Source organism: Carcharodon carcharias, chromosome 22 (genome assembly GCF_017639515.1).
Source record: "Carcharodon carcharias isolate sCarCar2 chromosome 22, sCarCar2.pri, whole genome shotgun sequence".
Taxonomy (NCBI): domain Eukaryota; kingdom Metazoa; phylum Chordata; class Chondrichthyes; order Lamniformes; family Lamnidae; genus Carcharodon; species Carcharodon carcharias.
The window spans coordinates 52,204,875-52,226,889 of record NC_054488.1 but is presented as its reverse complement, the minus strand read 5'-3'; positions in this window follow the sequence as shown (position 1 = coordinate 52,226,889).

The following is a 22,015-nucleotide window of genomic DNA, read 5'->3' as shown; positions in this document are numbered from 1 at the left end:
CTGTCAGCAGGTTGCAGTGTGTGCTGTGTCTGCAGGTTGCAGTGTGTATTCTTTCTGCAAGTTGCAGTGTGTAAGGTTTCAGTGTGTGCTCTGTCAGTAGGTTGCAGTATGTGCTGTGTCTGCAGGTTGCAGTGTGTATTCTGTCTGCAGGTTGCAGTGTGTATGGTTGCAGAGTGTATTCTGTCTGCAGGTTGCAGTGTGTGTTCTGTTTGCAGGTTGCAGTGTGTAAGGTTGCAGTGTATGCTCTGTCAGCAGGTTGCAGTGTGTAAGTTTGCAGTGTGTGCTCTGTCTGCAGGTTGCAGTTGTTAAGGTTACAGTGTGTACTCTGTTTTGCAGGTTGTAGTGTGTACTCTGTCTGCAGGTGGCAGTGTGTGGTATGTCTGCAGGTTGCAGTGTGTACTCAGTCTGCAGGTTGCAGTGTGTAAGGTCGCAGTGTGTACTCTGTCTGCAGGTTGCAGTATGTAAGGTTGCAGTGTGTGCTCTGTCTGCAGGTTGCGGTGTTAAAGGTTGCAGTGTGTGCTCTGTCTGCAGGTTGCATTGTGTGCTCTGTTTGCAGGTTGAATTTTGTAAGGTTGCCGTGTGTGCTCTGTCTGCAGGTTGGAGTGTGTGCTGTGTCTGCAGGTTACAGTGTGCAAGGTTACAATGAGTGCTCTGTCTGCAGGTTGCAGTGTGTGCTCTGTCTGAAGGTTGCAGTGGGTAATGTTGCAGTGTGTGCTCAGTCAGCAGGTTGCAGTGTGTGCTGTGTCTGCAGGTTGCTGTGTGTATTCTGTCTGCAGGTTGCAGTGTGTAAGGTTGCAGTGTGTACTCTGTCTGCAGGGTGCAGAGTGTAAGGTTGCAGTGTGTACGCTGTCTGCAGGTTGCAGTGTATAAAGTTGCAATGTGTGCTCTGTCTGCAGGTTACAGTGTGTAAAGTTGCAGTTTGTGCTCTGTCTGCAGGTTGCAGTGTGTAAGCTTGCAGTGTGTGCTGTGTATGCAGGTTGCAGTGTGTAAGGTTGCTGTGTGTGCTGTGTCTGCAGGTTGCAGTGAGTGCTCTGTCTGCAGGTTGTAGTGGGGGCTCTGTCTGCAGGTTGCAGTGCGTGCTCTGTCAGCAGGCTGCAGAGTGTGCTGTGTCTGCAGGTTGCAGTGTGTATTCAGTCTGCAGGTTGCAGTGTGTATGGTTGCAGTGCGTGCTCTGTCAGCAGGTTGCAGTGTGTGCTGTGTCTGCAGGTTGCAGTGTGTATTCTGTCCGCAGGTTGCAGTGTGTATGGTTGCAGTGTGTATTCTGTCTGCAGGTTGCAGTGTGTGTTCTGTTTGCAGGTTGCAGTTTGTAAGGTTGCAGTGTATGCTCTGTCAGCAGGTTGCAGTGTGTAAGTTTGCAGTGTGTGCTCTGCCTGCAGTTTGCAGTTGTTAAGGTTACAGTGTGTACTCTGTTTTGCAGGCTGTACTGTGTGCTCTGTCTGCAGGGTGCAGAGTGTAAGGTTGCAGTGTGTACGCTGTCTGCAGGTTGCAGTGTGTAACGTTGCAATGTGTGCTCTGTCTGCAGGTTACAGTGTGTAAGGTTGCAGTGTGTGCTCTGTCTGCAGGTTGCAGTGTGTAAGCTTGCAGTGTGTGCTGTGTATGCAGGTTGCAGTGTGTAAGCTTGCAGTGTGTGCTGTGTCTGCAGGTTGCAGTGGGGGCTCTGTCTGCAGGTTGCAGTGTGTGCTCTGTCTGCAGTTTGCAGTGTGTAAGGTTGCAGTGTGTACTCCGACTGCAGGTTGCAGTGTGTAAGGTTGAAGTGTGTGCTCCGTTTGCAGGTTGCAGTGTGTAAGCTTGCAGTGTGTGCTCTGTCTGCAGGTTGCAGTGTGTGCTCTGTCTGCAGGTTGCAGTGTGTGCTCTGTCCGCAGGTTGCAGTGCGTACTCTGTCTGCAGGTTGCATTGTGTAAGAGTGCAGTGTGTTCTCTGTCTACAGTTTGCAGTGTGTGCTGTGTCTGCAGCTTGCAGTGTGTAAGGTGGCAGTGTCTGCTCTGTCTGCAGGTTGCAGTGTGTACTCTGTCTGCAGGTTGCAATGGGTAATGTTGCAGTGTGTGCTCTGTCAGCAGGTTGCAGTGTGTGCTGTGTCTGCAGGTTGCAGTGTGTATTCTGTCTGCAGGTTGCAGTGTGTATGGTTGCAGTGTGTATTCTGTCTGCAGGTTGCAGTGTGTATGGTTGCACTGTGTCTTCTGTTTGCAGGTTGCAGTGTGTAAGCTTTCAGTGTCTGCCCTGTCAGCAGGTTGCAGTGTGTAAGTGGCAGTGTGTGCTATGTCAGCAGGTTGCAGTGTGTAAGGTTGCAGTTTGTGCACTGTCTGCAGGTTGCAGTGTGTAAGGTTGCAGTGTCTGCCCTGTCAGCAGGTTGCAGTGTGTAAGATTGCAGTTTGTGCACTGTCTGCAGGTTGCAGTGTGTAAGGTTGCAGTGTATGCTGTGTCAGCAGGTTGCAGTGTGTGCGGTGTCTGCAGGTTGCAGTGTGTATTCTGTCTGCAGGTTGCAATGTGTGCTCGGTCTGCAGGTTGCAGTGTGTAAACTTGCAATGTGTGCTGTCTGCAGCTTGTAGTGTGTAAGGTGGCAGTTTGTGCTATGTCTGCAGGCTGCGGTGTGTAAAGTTGCAGTGTGTGCTCTGTCTGCAGGTTGCAGTGTAAGGGTTCAGTGATTGATCTGTCTACAGGTTGCAGTGTGTGCTCTGCCTGCAGGCTGCAGTATGTGCTCTGTCTGCATGTTGCAGTATATGCTCTGTCTGCAGGTTATGGTGTGTAAGGTTGCAGTGTGTGCTCTCTCTGAAAGTTGCAGTGTGTGCTGTGCCTGCAGGTTGCAGCGTGTAAGGTTGCAGTCTTTGCTCTGTCTGCTGGTTGCATTGTGTAAGCTTGCAGTGTGTGCTGTGTCTGCAGGTTGCAGTGTGTGCTGTGTCTGCAGGTTGCAGTGGGGGCTCTGTCTGCAGGTTGCAGTGGGGGCTCTGTCTGCAGGTTGCAGTGTGTGCTCTGTCTGCAGGTTGCAGTGTGTGCTCTGTCTGCAGGGTTGCAGTGTGTGCTGTGTCTGCAGGTTGCAGTGGGTAATGTTGCAGTGTGTGCTCTGTCAGCAGGTTGCAGAGTGTGCTGTGTCTGCAGGTTGCAGTGTGTATTCTGTCTGCAGGTTTCAGTGTGTATGGTTGCAATGTGTGCTCTGTCTGCAGGTTGCAGTGTGTATGGTTGCAGTGTGTATTCTGTCTGCAGGTTGCAGTGTGTGTTCTGTTTGCAGGTTGCAGTGTGTAAGTTTGCAGTGTATGCTCTGTCAGCAGGTTGCAGTGTGTAAGTTTGCAGTGTGTGCTCTGTCTGCAGGTTGCAGTTGTTAAGGTTACAGTGTGTACTCTGTTTTGCAGGTTGTAGTGTGTGCTCTGTCTGCAGGTTGCAGTGTGTAAGGTCACAGTGTGTACTCTGTTTTGTAGGCAGTACTGTGTGCTCTGTCTGCAGGTTGCAGTATGTAAGGTTGCAGTGTGTACTCTGCAGGGTGCAGAGTGTAAGGTTGCAGTGTGTATGCTGTCTGCAGGTTGCAGTGTGTAAGGTTGCCGTGTGTGCTCTGTCTGCAGGTTGCAGTACGTACTCTGTCTGCAGGTTGCTGTGTGTAAGCTTGCAGTGTGTGCTGTGTATGCAGGTTGCAGTGTGTAAGCTTGCAGTGTGTGCTGTGTCTGCAGGTTGCAGTGTGTGCTCTGTCTGCAGCTTGCAGTGGGAGCTCTGTCTGCAGCTTGCAGTGGGAGCTCTGTCTGCAGGTTGCAGTGTGTGCTCTGTCTGCCGGGTTGCAGTGTGTGCTGTGTCTGAATGTTGCAGTGGGTAATGTTGCAGTGTGTGCTCTGTCAGCAGGTTGCAGTGTGTGCTGTGTCTGCAGGTTGCAGTGTGTATTCTTTCTGCAAGTTGCAGTGTGTAAGGTTTCAGTGTGTGCTCTGTCAGTAGGTTGCAGTATGTGCTGTGTCTGCAGGTTGCAGTGTGTATTCTGTCTGCAGGTTGCAGTGTGTATGGTTGCAGAGTGTATTCTGTCTGCAGGTTGCAGTGTGAGTTCTGTTTGCAGGTTGCAGTGTGTAAGGTTGCAGTGTATGCTCTGTCAGCAGGTTGCAGTGTGTAAGTTTGCAGTGTGTGCTCTGTCTGCAGGTTGCAGTTGTTAAGGTTACAGTGTGTACTCTGTTTTGCAGGTTGTAGTGTGTACTCTGTCTGCAGGTGGCAGTGTGTGGTATGTCTGCAGGTTGCAGTGTGTACTCAGTCTGCAGGTTGCAGTGTGTAAGGTCGCAGTGTGTACTCTGTCTGCAGGTTGCAGTATGTAAGGTTGCAGTGTGTGCTCTGTCTGCAGGTTGCGGTGTTAAAGGTTGCAGTGTGTGCTCTGTCTGCAGGTTGCATTGTGTGCTCTGTTTGCAGGTTGAATTTTGTAAGGTTGCCGTGTGTGCTCTGTCTGCAGGTTGGAGTGTGTGCTGTGTCTGCAGGTTACAGTGTGCAAGGTTACAATGAGTGCTCTGTCTGCAGGTTGCAGTGTGTGCTCTGTCTGAAGGTTGCAGTGGGTAATGTTGCAGTGTGTGCTCAGTCAGCAGGTTGCAGTGTGTGCTGTGTCTGCAGGTTGCTGTGTGTATTCTGTCTGCAGGTTGCAGTGTGTAAGGTTGCAGTGTGTACTCTGTCTGCAGGGTGCAGAGTGTAAGGTTGCAGTGTGTACGCTGTCTGCAGGTTGCAGTGTATAAAGTTGCAATGTGTGCTCTGTCTGCAGGTTACAGTGTGTAAAGTTGCAGTTTGTGCTCTGTCTGCAGGTTGCAGTGTGTAAGCTTGCAGTGTGTGCTGTGTATGCAGGTTGCAGTGTGTAAGGTTGCTGTGTGTGCTGTGTCTGCAGGTTGCAGTGAGTGCTCTGTCTGCAGGTTGTAGTGGGGGCTCTGTCTGCAGGTTGCAGTGCGTGCTCTGTCAGCAGGTTGCAGTGTGTGCTGTGTCTGCAGGTTGCAGTGTGTATTCAGTCTGCAGGTTGCAGTGTGTATGGTTGCAGTGCGTGCTCTGTCAGCCGGTTGCAGTGTGTGCTGTGTCTGCAGGTTGCAGTGTGTATTCTGTCCGCAGGTTGCAGTGTGTATGGTTGCAGTGTGTATTCTGTCTGCAGGTTGCAGTGTGTGTTCTGTTTGCAGGTTGCAGTTTGTAAGGTTGCAGTGTATGCTCTGTCAGCAGGTTGCAGTGTGTAAGTTTGCAGTGTGTGCTCTGCCTGCAGGTTGCAGTTGTTAAGGTTACAGTGTGTACTCTGTTTTGCAGGCTGTACTGTGTGCTCTGTCTGCAGGGTGCAGAGTATAAGGTTGCAGTGTGTACGCTGTCTGCAGGTTGCAGTGTGTAACGTTGCAATGTGTGCTCTGTCTGCAGGTTACAGTGTGTAAGGTTGCAGTGTGTGCTCTGTCTGCAGGTTGCAGTGTGTAAGCTTGCAGTGTGTGCTGTGTATGCAGGTTGCAGTGTGTAAGCTTGCAGTGTGTGCTGTGTCTGCAGGTTGCAGTGGGGGCTCTGTCTGCAGGTTGCAGTGTGTGCTCTGTCTGCAGTTTGCAGTGTGTAAGGTTGCAGTGTGTACTCCGACTGCAGGTTGCAGTGTGTAAGGTTGAAGTGTGTGCTCCGTTTGCAGGTTGCAGTGTGTAAGCTTGCAGTGTGTGCTCTGTCTGCAGGTTGCAGTGTGTGCTCTGTCTGCAGGTTGCAGTGTGTGCTCTGTCTGCAGGTTGCAGTGTGTGCTCTGTCCGCAGGTTGCAGTGCGTACTCTGTCTGCAGGTTGCATTGTGTAAGAGTGCAGTGTGTTCTCTGTCTACAGTTTGCAGTGTGTGCTGTGTCTGCAGCTTGCAGTGTGTAAGGTGGCAGTGTCTGCTCTGTCTGCAGGTTGCAGTGTGTACTCTGTCTGCAGGTTGCAATGGGTAATGTTGCAGTGTGTGCTCTGTCAGCAGGTTGCAGTGTGTGCTGTGTCTGCAGGTTGCAGTGTGTATTCTGTCTGCAGGTTGCAGTGTGTATGGTTGCAGTGTGTATTCTGTCTGCAGGTTGCAGTGTGTATGGTTGCACTGTGTCTTCTGTTTGCAGGTTGCAGTGTGTAAGCTTTCAGTGTCTGCCCTGTCAGCAGGTTGCAGTGTGTAAGTGGCAGTGTGTGCTATGTCAGCAGGTTGCAGTGTGTAAGGTTGCAGTTTGTGCACTGTCTGCAGGTTGCAGTGTGTAAGGTTGCAGTGTCTGCCCTGTCAGCAGGTTGCAGTGTGTAAGATTGCAGTTTGTGCACTGTCTGCAGGTTGCAGTGTGTAAGGTTGCAGTGTATGCTGTGTCAGCAGGTTGCAGTGTGTGCGGTGTCTGCAGGTTGCAGTGTGTATTCTGTCTGCAGGTTGCAATGTGTGCTCGGTCTGCAGGTTGCAGTGTGTAAACTTGCAATGTGTGCTGTCTGCAGCTTGTAGTGTGTAAGGTGGCAGTTTGTGCTATGTCTGCAGGCTGCGGTGTGTAAAGTTGCAGTGTGTGCTCTGTCTGCAGGTTGCAGTGTAAGGGTTCAGTGATTGATCTGTCTACAGGTTGCAGTGTGTGCTCTGCCTGCAGGCTGCATTATGTGCTCTGTCTGCATGTTGCAGTATATGCTCTGTCTGCAGGTTATGGTGTGTAAGGTTGCAGTGTGTGCTCTCTCTGAAAGTTGCAGTGTGTGCTGTGCCTGCAGGTTGCAGCGTGTAAGGTTGCAGTCTTTGCTCTGTCTGCTGGTTGCATTGTGTAAGCTTGCAGTGTGTGCTGTGTCTGCAGGTTGCAGTGTGTGCTGTGTCTGCAGGTTGCAGTGGGGGCTCTGTCTGCAGGTTGCAGTGGGGGCTCTGTCTGCAGGTTGCAGTGTGTGCTCTGTCTGCAGGTTGCAGTGTGTGCTCTGTCTGCAGGGTTGCAGTGTGTGCTGTGTCTGCAGGTTGCAGTGGGTAATGTTGCAGTGTGTGCTCTGTCAGCAGGTTGCAGAGTGTGCTGTGTCTGCAGGTTGCAGTGTGTATTCTGTCTGCAGGTTTCAGTGTGTATGGTTGCAATGTGTGCTCTGTCTGCAGGTTGCAGTGTGTATGGTTGCAGTGTGTATTCTGTCTGCAGGTTGCAGTGTGTGTTCTGTTTGCAGGTTGCAGTGTGTAAGTTTGCAGTGTATGCTCTGTCAGCAGGTTGCAGTGTGTAAGTTTGCAGTGTGTGCTCTGTCTGCAGGTTGCAGTTGTTAAGGTTACAGTGTGTACTCTGTTTTGCAGGTTGTAGTGTGTGCTCTGTCTGCAGGTTGCAGTGTGTAAGGTCACAGTGTGTACTCTGTTTTGTAGGCAGTACTGTGTGCTCTGTCTGCAGGTTGCAGTATGTAAGGTTGCAGTGTGTACTCTGCAGGGTGCAGAGTGTAAGGTTGCAGTGTGTATGCTGTCTGCAGGTTGCAGTGTGTAAGGTTGCCGTGTGTGCTCTGTCTGCAGGTTGCAGTACGTACTCTGTCTGCAGGTTGCTGTGTGTAAGCTTGCAGTGTGTGCTGTGTATGCAGGTTGCAGTGTGTAAGCTTGCAGTGTGTGCTGTGTCTGCAGGTTGCAGTGTGTGCTCTGTCTGCAGCTTGCAGTGGGAGCTCTGTCTGCAGCTTGCAGTGGGAGCTCTGTCTGCAGGTTGCAGTGTGTGCTCTGTCTGCCGGGTTGCAGTGTGTGCTGTGTCTGAATGTTGCAGTGGGTAATGTTGCAGTGTGTGCTCTGTCAGCAGGTTGCAGTGTGTGCTCTGTCAGCAGGTTGCAGTGTGTGCTGTGTCTGCAGGTTGCAGTGTGTATTCTTTCTGCAAGTTGCAGTGTGTAAGGTTTCAGTGTGTGCTCTGTCAGTAGGTTGCAGTATGTGCTGTGTCTGCAGGTTGCAGTGTGTATTCTGTCTGCAGGTTGCAGTGTGTATGGTTGCAGAGTGTATTCTGTCTGCAGGTGGCAGTGTGTGCTATGTCTGCAGGTTGCAGGGTGTAAAGTTGCAGTGAGTGCTCTGTCTGCAGGTTGCAGTGTATAAGCTTGCAGTGTGTGCTCCGTATGCAGGTTACAGTGTGTACTCTGTTTGCAGGTTGTAGTGTGTACTCTGTCTGCAGGTGGCAGTGTGTGGTATGTCTGCAGGTGGCAGTGTGTGGTATGTCTGCAGGTTGCAGTGTGTACTCTGTCTGCAGGTTGCAGTGTGTAAGGTCGCAGTGTGTACTCTGTCTGCAGGTTGCAGTATGTAAGGTTGCAGTGTGTGCTCTGTCTGCAGGTTGCGGTGTTAAAGGTTGCAGTGTGTGCTCTGTCTGCAGGTTGCAGTGTGTGCTCTGTTTGCAGGTTGCATTGTGTAAGGTTACAGTGTGTGCTCTGTCTGCAGGTTGGAGTGTGTGCTGTGTCTGCAGGTTACAGTGTGCAAGGTTACAATGAGTGCTCTGTCTGCAGGTTGCAGTGTGTGCTCTGTCTGAAGGTTGCATTGTGTGCTCTGTTTGGAGGTTGCATTGTGTAATGTTGCAGTGTGTGCTGTGTCTGCAGGTTGCAGTGTGTGCTGTGTCTGCAGGTTGCAGTGTGTAAGGTTGCAGTGTGTGCTCTGTCTGCAGGTTGCAGTGCGTACTCTGTCTGCAGGTTGCAGTGTCTAAGGTTGCAGTGTGTGCTCTGTCTGCAGGTTGCAGTGTGTATTCTGTCTGCAGGTTGCAGTGTGTATGGTTGCAGTGTGTGTTCTGTCTGCAGGTTGCAGTGTGTAAGCTTGCAGTGTGTACTCTGTCTGCAGGTTGCAGTGTGTAAGCTTGCAGTTTGTGCTCTATCTGCAGGTTGCAGTGTGCAAGCTTGCAGTTTGTGCTCTGTCTGCAGGTTGCAGTGTGTAAGTTGGCAGTTTGTGCTATATCTGCATGTTGCAGGGTGTAAAGTTGCAGTGTGTGCTCTGTCTGCAGGTTGCAGTGTGTGCCCTGTCAGCAAGTTGCAATGTGTAATGTTGCAGTTTATGCACTGTCTGCAGTTTGCAGTGTGTAAGGTTGCAGTGAGTGCTCTGTCTGCAGATTGAAGAGTGTAAGGTTGCAGTGTGTATTCTGTCTGCAGGTTGCAGTGTGTAAACTTGCAATGTGTGCTCTGTCTGCAGGTTGCAGTGTGTAAGGTTGCAGTGTGTGCTCTGTCTGAAGGTTACAGTGTGTAAGGTTGCAGTGTGTACTTTGTCTGCAGGTTGCAGTGTGTAAGGTTGCAGTGTTATCTGTCTGCAGGTTGCAGTGTGTGTTCTGTCTGCAGGTTGCAGTGTGTATGGTTGCAGTGTGTGTTCTGTCTGCAGGTTGCAGTGTGTAAGGTTGCAGTGTGTACTCTGTCTGCAGGTTGCAATTTCTAAGGTGGCAGTTTGTGCTTTTTCTGCAGGTTGCAGTGTGCAAGCTTGCAGTCTGTGCCCTGTCTGCAGGTTGCAGTGTGTAAGGTGGCAGTTTGTGCTCTGTCTGCAGGTTGCAGTGTGAAAGGTTGCAGTGTGTGCTCTGTCTGAAGGTTGCAGTGTGTGCCCTGTCAGCAGGTTGCAGTGTGTAATGTTGCAGTTTATGCACTGTCTTCAGTTTGCAGTGTGTAAGGTTGCAGTGAGTGCTCTGTCTGCAGATTGAAGAGTGTAAGGTTGCAGTGTGTATTCTGTCTGCAGGTTGCAGTGTGTAAACTTGCAATGTGTGCTCTGTCTACAGGTTGCAGTGTAGAAGCTTGCTGTGTGTGCTCTGTCTACATGTTGCAGTGTGTAAGGTTGCAGTGTGTAAGATTCCAGTGTGTGCTCTGTCTTCAGGATGCAGTGTGAATGTTTGCAGTTTGTTCTGTCTGCAGGTTGCAGTGTCTAAGGTCACAGTGTGTACTCTGTTTTGCAGGCTGTACTGTGTGCTTTGTCTGCAGGTTGCAGTGAGTAAGGTTGTAGTGTGTGCTCTGTCTGCAGGTTGCAGTGTGTAAGGTTGCAGTGTGTGCTCTGTCTGCAGGGTGCAGTGTGTAAGCTGGCAATGTGTACTCTGTCTGCAGGTTGCAGTGTGTAACGTTGCAGAGTGTGCTCTGTCTGCAGGTTGCAGTGTGTAAGCTTGCAGTGTGTGCTGTTTATGCAGGTTGCAGTGTGTAAGCTTGCAGTGTGTGCTGTGTCTGCAGGTTGCAGTGTGTGCTGTGTCTGCAGGTTGCAGTGTGTGCTCTGTCTGCAGGTTGCAGTGTGTAAGGTTGTAGTGTGTGCTCTGTCCACAGGTTGCAGTGTGTAAGGTTGCAATGTGTGTTCTGTCTGCAGGTTGCAGTGTGTAAGGTTGCAGTGTTACTCTGTCTGCAGTTTGCAATTTCTAAGGTGGCAGTTTTTACTCTGTCTGCAGGTGGCAGTATGTAAGTTTGCAGTGTGTGCCCTGTCTGCAGATTGCAGTGTATAAGCTTGCAGTGTGTGCCCTGTCTGCAGGTTGTAGTGTGTAAGGTTGCAGTTTGTGCCCTGTCTGCAGGTTGCAGTGTGTAAGGTTGCAGTGTGTGCTCTGTCTGCAGATTGAAGTGAGTAAGGTTGTAGTGTGTACTCTGTCTGCAGGTGGCAGTGTGTGGTATGTCTGCAGGTTGCAGTGTGTACTCAGTCTGCAGGTTGCAGTGTGTAAGGTCGCAGTGTGTACTCTGTCTGCAGGTTGCAGTATGTAAGGTTGCAGTGTGTGCTCTGTCTGCAGGTTGCGGTGTTAAAGGTTGCAGTGTGTGCTCTGTCTGCAGGTTGCATTGTGTGCTCTGTTTGCAGGTTGCATTTTGTAAGGTTGCCGTGTGTGCTCTGTCTGCAGGTTGGAGTGTGTGCTGTGTCTGCAGGTTACAGTGTGCAAGGTTACAATGAGTGCTCTGTCTGCAGGTTGCAGTGTGTGCTCTGTCTGAAGGTTGCATTGTGTGCTCTGTTTGGAGATTGCATTGTGTAATGTTGCCGTGTGTGTTGTGTCTGCAGGTTGCAGTGTGTGCTGTGTCTGCAGGTTGCAGTGTGTAAGGTTGCAGTGTGTGCTCTGTCTGCAGGTTTCAGTGTGTACTCTGTCTACAGATTGCAGTGTGTAACGTTGCAATGTGTGCTCTGTCTGCAGGTTGCAGTGTGTATTCTGTCTGCAGGTTGCAGTGTGTATGGTTGCAGTGTGTGTTCTGTCTGCAGGTTGCAGTGTGTAAGGTTGCAGTGTGTACTCTGTCTGCAGGTTGCAATTTCTAAGGTGGCAGTTTGTGCTTTTTCTGCAGGTTGCAGTGTGCAAGCTTGCAGTCTGTGCCCTGTCTGCAGGTTGCAGTGTGTAAGGTGGCAGTTTGTGCTCTGTCTGCAGGTTGCAGTGTGAAAGGTTGCAGTGTGTGCTCTGTCTGAAGGTTGCAGTGTGTGCCCTGTCAGCAAGTTGCAATGTGTAATGTTGCAGTTTATGCACTGTCTGCAGTTTGCATTGTGTAAGGTTGCAGTGAGTGCTCTGTCTGCAGATTGAAGAGTGTAAGGTTGCAGTGTGTATTCTGTCTGCAGGTTGCAGTGTGTAAACTTGCAATGTGTGCTCTGTCTGCAGGTTGCAGTGTGTAAGGTTGCAGTGTGTGCTCTGTCTGAAGGTTACAGTGTGTAAGGTTGCAGTGTGTACTTTGTCTGCAGGTTGCAGTGTGTAAGGTTGCAGTGTTATCTGTCTGCAGGTTGCAGTGTGTTCTGTCTGCAGGTTGCATTGTGTAAGGTTGCAGTGTTACTCTGTCTGCAGTTTGCAATTTCTAAGGTGGCAGTTTTTACTCTGTCTGCAGGTGGCAGTATGTAAGTTTGCAGTGTGTGCCCTGTCTGCAGGTTGCAGTGTATAAGCTTGCAGTGTGTGCCCTGTCTGCAGGTTGCAGTGTGTAAGGTTGCAGTTTGTGCCCTGTCTGCAGGTTGCAGTGTGTAAGGTTGCAGTGTGTGCTCTGTCTGCAGATTGAAGTGAGTAAGGTTGTAGTGTGTACTCTGTCTGCAGGTGGCAGTGTGTGGTATGTCTGCAGGTTGCAGTGTGTACTCAGTCTGCAGGTTGCAGTGTGTAAGGTCGCAGTGTGTACTCTGTCTGCAGGTTGCAGTATGTAAGGTTGCAGTGTGTGCTCTGTCTGCAGGTTGCGGTGTTAAAGGTTGCAGTGTGTGCTCTGTCTGCAGGTTGCATTGTGTGCTCTGTTTGCAGGTTGCATTTTGTAAGGTTGCCGTGTGTGCTCTGTCTGCAGGTTGGAGTGTGTGCTGTGTCTGCAGGTTACAGTGTGCAAGGTTACAATGAGTGCTCTGTCTGCAGGTTGCAGTGTGTGCTCTGTCTGAAGGTTGCATTGTGTGCTCTGTTTGGAGGTTGCATTGTGTAATGTTGCCGTGTGTGTTGTGTCTGCAGGTTGCAGTGTGTGCTGTGTCTGCAGGTTGCAGTGTGTAAGGTTGCAGTGTGTGCTCTGTCTGCAGGTTTCAGTGTGTACTCTGTCTACAGATTGCAGTGTGTAACGTTGCAATGTGTGCTCTGTCTGCAGGTTGCAGTGTGTATTCTGTCTGCAGGTTGCAGTGTGTATGGTTGCAGTGTGTGTTCTGTCTGCAGGTTGCAGTGTGTAAGGTTGCAGTGTGTACTCTGTCTGCAGGTTGCAATTTCTAAGGTGGCAGTTTGTGCTTTTTCTGCAGGTTGCAGTGTGCAAGCTTGCAGTCTGTGCCCTGTCTGCAGGTTGCAGTGTGTAAGGTGGCAGTTTGTGCTCTGTCTGCAGGTTGCAATGTGAAAGGTTGCAGTGTGTGCTCTGTCTGAAGGTTGCAGTGTGTGCCCTGTCAGCAAGTTGCAATGTGTAATGTTGCAGTTTATGCACTGTCTGAAGTTTGCATTGTGTAAGGTTGCAGTGAGTGCTCTGTCTGCAGATTGAAGAGTGTAAGGTTGCAGTGTGTATTCTGTCTGCAGGTTGCAGTGAGTAAAGTTGCAATGTGTGCTCTGTCTGCAGGTTGCAGTGTGTAAGGTTGCAGTGTGTGCTCTGTCTGAAGGTTGCAGTGTGCAAGGATGCAGTGTGTACTGTGCTTGCAGGTTGCAGTGTGTAAGGTTGCAGTGTTATCTGTCTGCAGGTTGCAGTGTGTGTTCTGTCTGCAGGTTGCAGTGTGTATGGTTGCAGTGTGTGTTCTGTCTGCAGGTTGCAGTGTGTAAGGTTGCAGTGTGTACTCTGTCTGCAGGTTGCAATTTCTAAGGTGGCAGTTTGTGCTCTGTCTACAGGTTGCAGTGTGCAAGCTTGCAGTCTGTGCCCTGTCTGCAGGTTGCAGTGTGTAAGGTGGCAGTTTGTGCTCTGTCTGCAGGTTGCAGTGTGAAAGGTTGCAGTGTGTGCTCTGTCTGAAGGTTGCAGTGTGTGCTCTGTCTGAAGGTTGCAGTGTGTGCTCTGTCAGCAGGTTGCAGTGTGTAATGTTGCAGTTTATGCACTGTCTGCAGGTTGCAGTGTGTAAGGTTGCAGTGTGTGCTCTGTCTGCAGATTGAAGAGTGTAAGGTTGCAGTGTGTATTCTGTCTGCAGGTTGCAGTGTGTAAACTTGCAATGTGTGCTCTGTCTGCAGGTTGCAGTGTGTAAGGTGGCAGTGTGTGCTCTGTCTGCAGGTTACAGTGTGTAAGGTTGCAGTGTGTGCTTTGTCTGCAGGTTGCAGTGTGTAAGGTTGCAGTGTGTACTCTGTCTGCAGGTTGCAGTGTGTAAGGTTGCAGTGTGTACTCTGTCTGCAGGTTGCAGTGTGTGTTCTGTCTGCAGGTTGCAGTGTGTATGGTTGCAGTGTTACTCTGTCTGCAGGTTGCAATTTCTAAGATGGCAGTTTATGCTCTGTCTGCAGGTGGCAGCGTGTAATCTTGCAGTGTGTGCCCTGTCTACAGATTGCAGTGTGTAAGGTTGCAATGTGTGCTCTGTCTGCAGGTTGCAGTGTGTATTCTGTCTGCAGGTTGCAGTGTGTAAGGTTGCAGTGTGTGTTCTGTCTGCAGGTTGCAGTGTGTAAGGTTGCAGTGTTTACTCTGTCTGCAGGTTGCAGTGTGTAAGGTTGCAGTGTGTGCTCTGTCTGAAGGTTGCAGTGTGTGCTCTGTCTGCAGGTTGCATTGTGTAAGGTTGCACTGTGTGCTCTGTCTGCAGGTTGCAGTATGTGCTCTGTCTGCATTTTGCAGTGTGTGAGGTTGCAATGTGTGCTCTGTCTGCAGGTTGCAGTGTGTACTCTGTCTGCAGGTTGCAGTGTGTAATGTTGCAGTGTGTACACTGTCTGCAGGTTGCAGTGTGTGTTCTGTCTGCAGGTGAAAGTGTGTTTGGTTGCAGTGTTACTCTGTCTGCAGGTTGCAATTTTTAAGATGGCAGGTTATGCTCTGTCTGCAGGTGGCAGTGTGTAATCTTGCAGTGTGTGCCCTGTCTGCAGGTTGCAGTGTGTAAGGTTGCAGTTTGTGCCCTGTCTGCAGGTTGCAGTGTGTAAGGTTGCAGTGTGTACTCTGTCTGCAGGTTGCAGTGTGTAAGGTTGCAGTGTGTACTCTGTCTTCAGGTTTCAGTGTGTACTCTGTCTACAGATTGCAGTGTGTAAGGTTGCAATGTGTGCTCTGTCTGCAGGTTGCAGTGTGTATTCTGTCTGCAGGTTGCAGTGTGTATTCTGTCTGCAGGTTGCAGTGTGTATTGTTGCAGTGGGTGTTCTGTCTGCAGGTTGCAGTGTGTAAGGTTGCAGTGTGTACTCTGTCTGCAGGTTGCAATTTCTAAGGTGGCAGTTTGTGCTTTTTCTGCCGGTTGCAGTGTACAAGCTTGCAGTCTTTGCCCTGTCTGCAGGTTGCAGTGTGTGCCATGTTAGCAGGTTGCAGTGTGTAATGTTGCAGTTTATGCACTGTCTGCAGTTTGCAGTATGTAAGGTTGCAGTGTGTGCTCTGTCTGCAGATTGAAGAGTGTAAGGTTGCAGTGTGTATTCTGTCTGCAGGTTGCAGTGTGTAAACTTGCAATGTGTGCTCTGTCTGCAGGTTGCAGTGTGTAAGGTGGCAGTGTGTGCTCTGTCTGAAGGTTACAGTGTGTAAGGTTGCCGTGTGTACTTTGTCTGCAGGTTGCAGTGTGTAAGGTTGCAGTGTGTACTCTGTCTGCAGGTTGCAGTGTGTAAGGTTGCAGTGTGTACTCTGCAGGTTGCAGTGTGTGTTCTGTCTGCAGGTTGCAGTGTGTAAGGTTGCAGTGTTACTCTGTCTGCAGGTTGTACTTTCTAAGGTGGCAGTTTATGCTCTGTCTGCAGGTGGCAGTGTGTAATCTTGCAGTGTGTGCCCTGTCTGCAGGTTGCATTGTGTAAGGGTGCAGTTTGTGCCCTGTCTGCAGGTTGCAGTGTGTAAGGTTGCAGTGTGTGCTCTGTCTGCAGGTTGCAGTGTGTATTCTGTCTGCATGTTGCAGTGTGTAAGGTTGCAATGTGTGCTCTGTCTGCAGGTTGCAGTGTGTATTCTGTCTGCAGGTTGCAGTGTGTATGGTTGCAATGTGTGTTCTGTCTGCAGGTTGCAGTGTGTAAGGTTGCAGTGTGTGCTGTGTCTGCAGGTTGCAGTGTGTAAGGTTGCAGTGTGTGCTCTTTCTGAAGGTTGCAGTGTGTGCTCTGTCTGCAGGTTGCATTGTGTAAGGTTGCAGTGTGTGCTCTGTCTGCAGGTTGCAGTATGTGCTCTGTCTGCAAGTTGCAGTGTGTGAGGTTGCAATGTGTGCTCTGTCTGCAGATTGCAGTGTGTACTCTGTCTGCAGGTTGCAGTGTGTAATGTTGCAGTGTGTACACTGTCTGCAGGTTGCAGTGTGTGTTCTGTCTGCAGGTTATAGTGTGTTTGGTTGCAGTGTTACTCTGTCTGCAGGTTGCAATTTCTAAGATGGCAGTTTGTGCTCTGTCTGCAGGTGGCAGTGTGTAATCTTGCAGTCTGTACCCTGTCTGCAGGTTGCAGTGTGTAAGGTTGCAGTTTATGCACTGTCTGCAGGTTGCAGTGTGTAAGGTTGCAGTGTGTGCTCTGTCTGCAGATTGAAGTGAGTAAGGTTGCAGTGTGTACTCTCTCTGCAGGTTGCAGTGTGTAAGGTTGCAGTGTGTACTCTGTCTGCAGGTTGCAGTGTGTAAGGTTGCAGTGTGTACTCTGTCTGCAGGTTGCAGTGTGTAAGGTTGCAGTGTGTGCTCTGTCTACAGGTTGCAGTGTGTAAGGTTGCAGTGTGTGCTCTGTCTACAGGTTGCAGTGTATAAGCTTGCTGTGTGTGCTCTCTCTGCTGGTTGCAGTGTGTAAGTTTGCGGTGTATAAGATTCCAGTGTGTGCTCTGTCTGCAGGTTGCAGTGTGCAAGTTTGCAGTGTGTGCTCTGTCTGCAGGTTGCAGTGGTTAAGATTCCAGTGTGTACTCTGTTTTGCAGGTTGTAGTGTGTACTCTGTCTGCAGGTTGGAGTGTGTAAGGTCACAGTGTGTACTCTGTTTTGCAGGCTGTACTGTGTGCTCTGTCTGCAAGTTGCAGTGAGTAAGGTTGCAGTTTGTGCCCTCTCTGCAAGGTGCAGTGTGTAAGGTTGCAGTGTGTGCTCTGTCTGCAGATTGAAGTGAGTAAGGTTGCAGTGTGTACTCTGTCTGCAGGTTGCAGTGTGTGCTCTGTCTGCAGGTTGCAGTGTGTAAGGTTGCAGTGTGTGCTCTGTCTACAGGTTGCAGTGTATAAGCTTGCTGTGTGTGCTCTCTCTGCAGGTTGCAGTGTGTAAGATTCCAGTGTGTGTTCTGTCTGCAGGATGCAGTGTGAAAGTTTGCAGTTTGTGCTCTGTCTGCAGGTTGCAGTGTGTAAGGTCACAGTGTGTACTTTGTTTTGCAGGCTGTACTGTGTGCTCTGTCTGCAGGTTGCAGTGAGTAAGGTTGCAGTGTGTGCTCTGTCTGCAGGGTGCAGTGCGTAAGGTGGCAATGTGTACTCTGTCTGCAGGTTGCAGTGTGTAACGTTGCAGAGTGTGCTCTGTCTGCAGGTTGCAGTGTGTGCTCTGTCTGCAGGTTGCAGTGTGTAAGCTTGCAGTGTGTGCTGTTTATGCAGGTTGCAGTGTGTAAGCTTGAAGTGTGTGCTGTGTCTGCAGGTTGCAGTGTGTGCTGTGTCTGCAGGTTGCAGTGTGTGCGCTGTCTGCAGGTTGCAGTGTGTAAGGTCACAGTGTGTACTATGTTTTGCAGGCTGTACTGTGTGCTCTGTCTGCAGGTTGCAGTGAATAAGGTTGCAGTGTGTGCTCTGTCTGCAGGGTGCAGTGCGTAAGCTGGCAATGTGTACTCTGCAGGTTGCAGTGTGTAACGTTGCAGAGTGTGCTCTGTCTGCAGGTTGCAGTGTGTGCTCTGTCTGCAGGTTGCAGTGTGTGCTCTGTCTGCAGGTTGCAGTGTGTATCTTGCAGTGTGTGCTGTTTATGCAGGTTGCAGAGTGTAAGCTTGCAGTGTGTGCTGTGTCTGCAGGTTGCAGTGTGTGCTGTGTCTGCAGGTTGCAGTGTGTGCTGTGTCTGCAGGTTGCAGTGTGTGCTCTGTCTGCAGGTTGCAGTTTGTACTCTGTCCGCAGGTTGCATTGTGTAAGTTTGCAGTGTGTGCTCTGTCTGCAGGTTGCAGTGTGTACTCTGTCTGCAGGTTGCAGTGTGAAAGGTTACAGTGAGTGCTCTGTCTGCAGGTTGCAGTATGTGCTCTGTCTGCTGGTTGCAGTGTGTGCTCTGTCTTCAGGTTGCGGTGTTAAAGGTTGCAGTGTGTGCTCTGTCTGAAGGTTGCATTGTGTGCTCTGTTTGGAGGTTGCATTGTGTAAGGTTGCCATGTGTGCCCTGTCTGCATGTTGCAGTGTGTGCTGTATCTGCAGGTTGCAGTGTGTGCTCTGTCTGCAGGTTTCAAAGTGTACTCTGTCTACAGATTGCAGTGTGTAAGGTTGCAATGTGTGCTCTGTCTGCAGTTTGCAGTGTGTATTCTGTCTGCAGGTTGCAGTGTGTATGGTTGCAGTGTGTGTTCTGTCTGCAGGTTGCAGTGTGCAAGGTTGCAGTGCGTACTCTGTCTGCAGGTTGCAATTTCTATGGTGGCAGTTTGTGCTCTGTCTGCAGGTTGCAGTGTGTAATCTTGCAGTCTGTGCCCTGTCTACAGGTTGCAGTGTGTAAGGTTGCAGTGTGTGCTGTCTGCAGATTGAAGAGTGTAAGGTTGCAGTGTGTATTCTGTCTGCAGGTTGCAGTGTGTAAACTTGCAATGTGTGCTCTGTCTGCAGCTTGTAGTGTGTAAGGTGGCAGTGTGTGCTATGTCTGCATGTTGCAGGGTGTAAAGTTGCAGTGTGTGCTCTGTGTGCAGGTTGCAGTGTGTTAGGTTACAGTGAGTGCTCTGTCTGCAGGTTACAGTGTGTAAGGTTGCAGTGTGTGTTCTGTCTGCAGGTTGCAGTGTGTGCTCTGTCTGCCGGTTGCATTGTGTAAGGTTGCACTGTGTGCTCAGTCTGCAGGTTGCAGTATGTGCTCCGTCTGCCAGTTGAAGTGTGTGAGGTTGCAATGTGTGCTCTGTCTGCAGATTGCAGTGCGTACTCTGTCTGCAGGTTGCAGTGTGTAAGGTTGCAGTGTGTTGTCTGTCTGCAGATTGAAGAGTGTAAGGTTGCAGTGTGTATTCTGTCTGCAGGTTGCAGTGTGTAAACTTGCAATGTGTGCTCTGTCTGCAGGTTGCAGTGTGTAAGGTTGCAGTGTGTACTCTGTCTGCAGGTTGCAATTTCTAAGGTGGCAGTTTGTGCTCTGTCTGCAGGTTGCAGTGTGTAAGCTTGCAGTCTGTGCCCTGTCTGCAGGTTGCAGTGTGTAATGTTGCAGTTTGTGCTCTGTCTGCAGGTTGCAGTGTGTAAGATTGCAGTGTGTGCTCTGTCTGAAGGTTGCAGTGTGTGCCCTGTCAGCAAGTTGCAATGTGTAATGTTGCAGTTTATGCACTGTCTGAAGTTTGCATTGTGTAAGGTTGCAGTGAGTGCTCTGTCTGCAGATTGAAGAGTGTAAGGTTGCAGTGTGTATTCTGTCTGCAGGTTGCAGTGTGTAAACTTGCAATGTGTGCTCTGTCTGCAGGTTGCAGTGTGTAAGGTTGCAGTGTGTGCTCTGTCTGAAGGTTACAGTGTGTAAGGTTGCAGTGTGTACTTTGTCTGCAGGTTGCAGTGTGTAAGGTTGCAGTGTTATCTGTCTGCAGGTTGCAGTGTGTGTTCTGTCTGCAGGTTGCAGTGTGTATGGTTGCAGTGTGTGTTCTGTCTGCAGGTTGCAGTGTGTAAGGTTGCAGTGTGTACTCTGTCTGCAGGTTGCAATTTCTAAGGTGGCAGTTTGTGCTTTTTCTGCAGGTTGCAGTGTGCAAGCTTGCAGTCTGTGCCCTGTCTGCAGGTTGCAGTGTGTAAGGTGGCAGTTTGTGCTCTGTCTGCAGGTTGCAGTGTGAAAGGTTGCAGTGTGTGCTCTGTCTGAAGGTTGCAGTGTGTGCCCTGTCAGCAGGTTGCAGTGTGTAATGTTGCAGTTTGTGCACTGTCTGCAGTTTGCAGTGTGTAAGGTTGCAGTGAGTGCTCTGTCTGCAGATTGAAGAGTGTAAGGTTGCAGTGTGTATTCTGTCTGCAGGTTGCAGTGTGTAAACTTGCAATGTGTGCTCTGTCTGCAGGTTGCAGTGTGTAAGGTGGCAGTATGTGCTCTGTCTGAAGGTAACAGTGTGTAAGGTTGCAGTGTGTACTTTGTCTGCAGGTTGCAGTGTGTAAGGTTGCAGTGTGTACTCTGTCTGCAGGTTGCAGTGTGTAAGGTTGCAGTGTGTACTCTGTCTGCAGGTTGCAGTGTGTGTTCTGTCTGCAGGTTGCAGTGTGTATGGTTGCAGTGTTACTCTGTCTGCAGGTTGCAATTTCTAAGATGGCAGTTTATGCTCTGTCTGCAGGTGGCAGCGTGTAATCTTGCAGTGTGTGCCCTGTCTACAGATTGCAGTGTGTAAGGTTGCAGTGTGTGCTCTGTCTGCAGGTTGCAGTGTGTACTCTGTCTGCAGGTTGCATTGTGTAAGGTTGCAGTGTGTCTTCTGTCTGCAGGTTGCAGTGTGTAAGGTTGCAGTGTGTACTCTGTCTGCAGGTTGCAGTGTGTAAGGTTGCAGTGTGTGCTCTGTCTGAAGGTTGCAGTGTGTGCTCTGTCTGCAGGTTGCATTGTGTAAGGTTGCACTGTGTGCTCTGTCTGCAGGTTGCAGTATGTGCTCTGTCTGCAAGTTGCAGTGTGTGAGGTTGCAATGTGTGCTCTGTCTGCAGGTTGCAGTGTGTAATGTTGCAGTGTGTGCTCAGTCTGCAGGTTGCAGTGTGTGCTCTGTCTGCACGTTGCAGCGTGTAAGGTTGCAGGGTGTGCTCAGTCTGCACGTTGCAGCGCAGTACAGAGTGTGTGCTCTGTGTGTGCTATGTCTGCAGGTTGCAGTGTGTACTCTGCAGGTTGCACTGTGTAAGGTTGCAGTGTGTGCTCTGTCTACAGGTTGCAGTGTATAAGCTTGCTGTGTGTGCTCTCTCTGCAGGTTGCAGTGTGTAAGGTTGCAGTGTGTGCTCTGTCTGCAGGTTGCAGTGTGTAAGTTTGAAGTGTGTGCTCTGTCTGCAGGTTACAGTGGTTAAGGTTACAGTGTGTACTCTGTTTTGCAGGTTGTAGTGTGTGCACTGTCTGCAGGTTGCGGTGTGTAAGTTTGCAGTGTGTGCTGTGTCTGCAGGTTGCAGTGTGTGCTCTGTCTGCAGGTTGCAGTGGGGGCTCTGTCTGCAGGTTGCAGTGTGTGCTCAGTCTGCAGGTTGCAGTGTGTGCTCCGTCTGCAGGTTGCAGTGTGTGTTCTGTCTGCAGGTTGCAGTGTGTAAGGTTGCAGTGTGTACTCTGTCTGCAGGTTGCAATTTCTAAGGTGGCAGTTTGTGCTTTTTCTGCAGGTTGCAGTGTGCAAGCTTGCAGTCTGTGCCCTGTCTGCAGGTTGCAGTGTGTAAGGTGGCAGTTTGTGCTCTGTCTGCAGGTTGCAATGTGTAAGGTTGCAGTGTGTGCTCTGTCTGAAGGTTGCAGTGTGTGCCCTGTCAGCAAGTTGCAATGTGTAATGTTGCAGTTTATGCACTGTCTGAAGTTTGCATTGTGTAAGGTTGCAGCATGTGCTCTGTCTGCAGATTGAAGAGTGTAAGGTTGCAGTGTGTATTCTGTCTGCAGGTTGCAGTGAGTACTCTGTCTGCAGGTTGCAGTGTGTAAGGTTGCAGTGTGTGCTCTGTCTGAAGGTTACAGTGTGTAAGGTTGCAGTGTGTACTTTGTCTGCAGGTTGCAGTGTGTACTCTGTCTACAGGTTGCAGTGTGTTCTGTCTGCAGGTTGCAGTGTGTGATCTGTCTGCAGGTTGCAGTGTGCATGGTTGCAGTGTGTGTTCTGTTTGCAGGTTGCAGTGTGTAAGGTTGCAGTGTGTACTCTGTCTGCAGGTTACAATTTCTAAGGTGGCAGTTTGTGCTTTTTCTGCAGGTTGCAGTGTGCAAGCTTGCAGTCTGTGCCCTGTCTGCAGGTTGCAGTGTGTAAGGTGGCAGTTTGTGCTCTGTCTGCAGGTTGCAGTGTGAAAGGTTGCAGTGTGTGCTCTGTCTGAAGGTTGCAGTGTGTGCTCTGTCTGAAGGTTGCAGTGTGTGCCCTGTCAGCAGGTTGCAGTGTGTAATGTTGCAGTTTATGCACTGTCTGCAGTTTGCAGTGTGTAAGGTTGCAGTGAGTGCTCTGTCTGCAGATTGAAGAGTGTAAGGTTGCAGTGTGTATTCTGTCTGCAGGTTGCAGTGTGTAAACTTGCAATGTGTGCTCTGTCTGCAGGTTGCAGTGTGTAAGGTGGCAGTTTGTGCTCTGTCTGCAGGTTACAGTGTGTAAGCTTGCAGTGTGTGCACTGTCTGCAAGTTGCAGTGTGTAAGGTTGCAGTGTGTACTCTGTCTGCAGGTTGCAGTGTGTAAGGATGCAGTGTGTGTTCTGTCTGAAGTTTGTAGTGTGTGCTCCGTCTGCAGGTTGCAGTGTGTATGGTTGCAGTGTTACTCTGTCTGCAGGTTGCAATTTCTAAGATGGCAGTTTATGCTCTGTCTGCAGGTGGCAGCGTGTAATCTTGCAGTGTGTGCCCTGTCTACAGATTGCAGTGTGTAAGGTTGCAATGTGTGCTCTGTCTGCAGGTTGCAGTGTGTATTCTGTCTGCAGGTTGCAGTGTGTATGGTTGCAGTGTGTGTTCTGTCTGCAGGTTGCAGTGTGTAAGGTTGCAGTGTGTACTCTGTCTGCAGGTTGCAGTGTGTAAGGTTG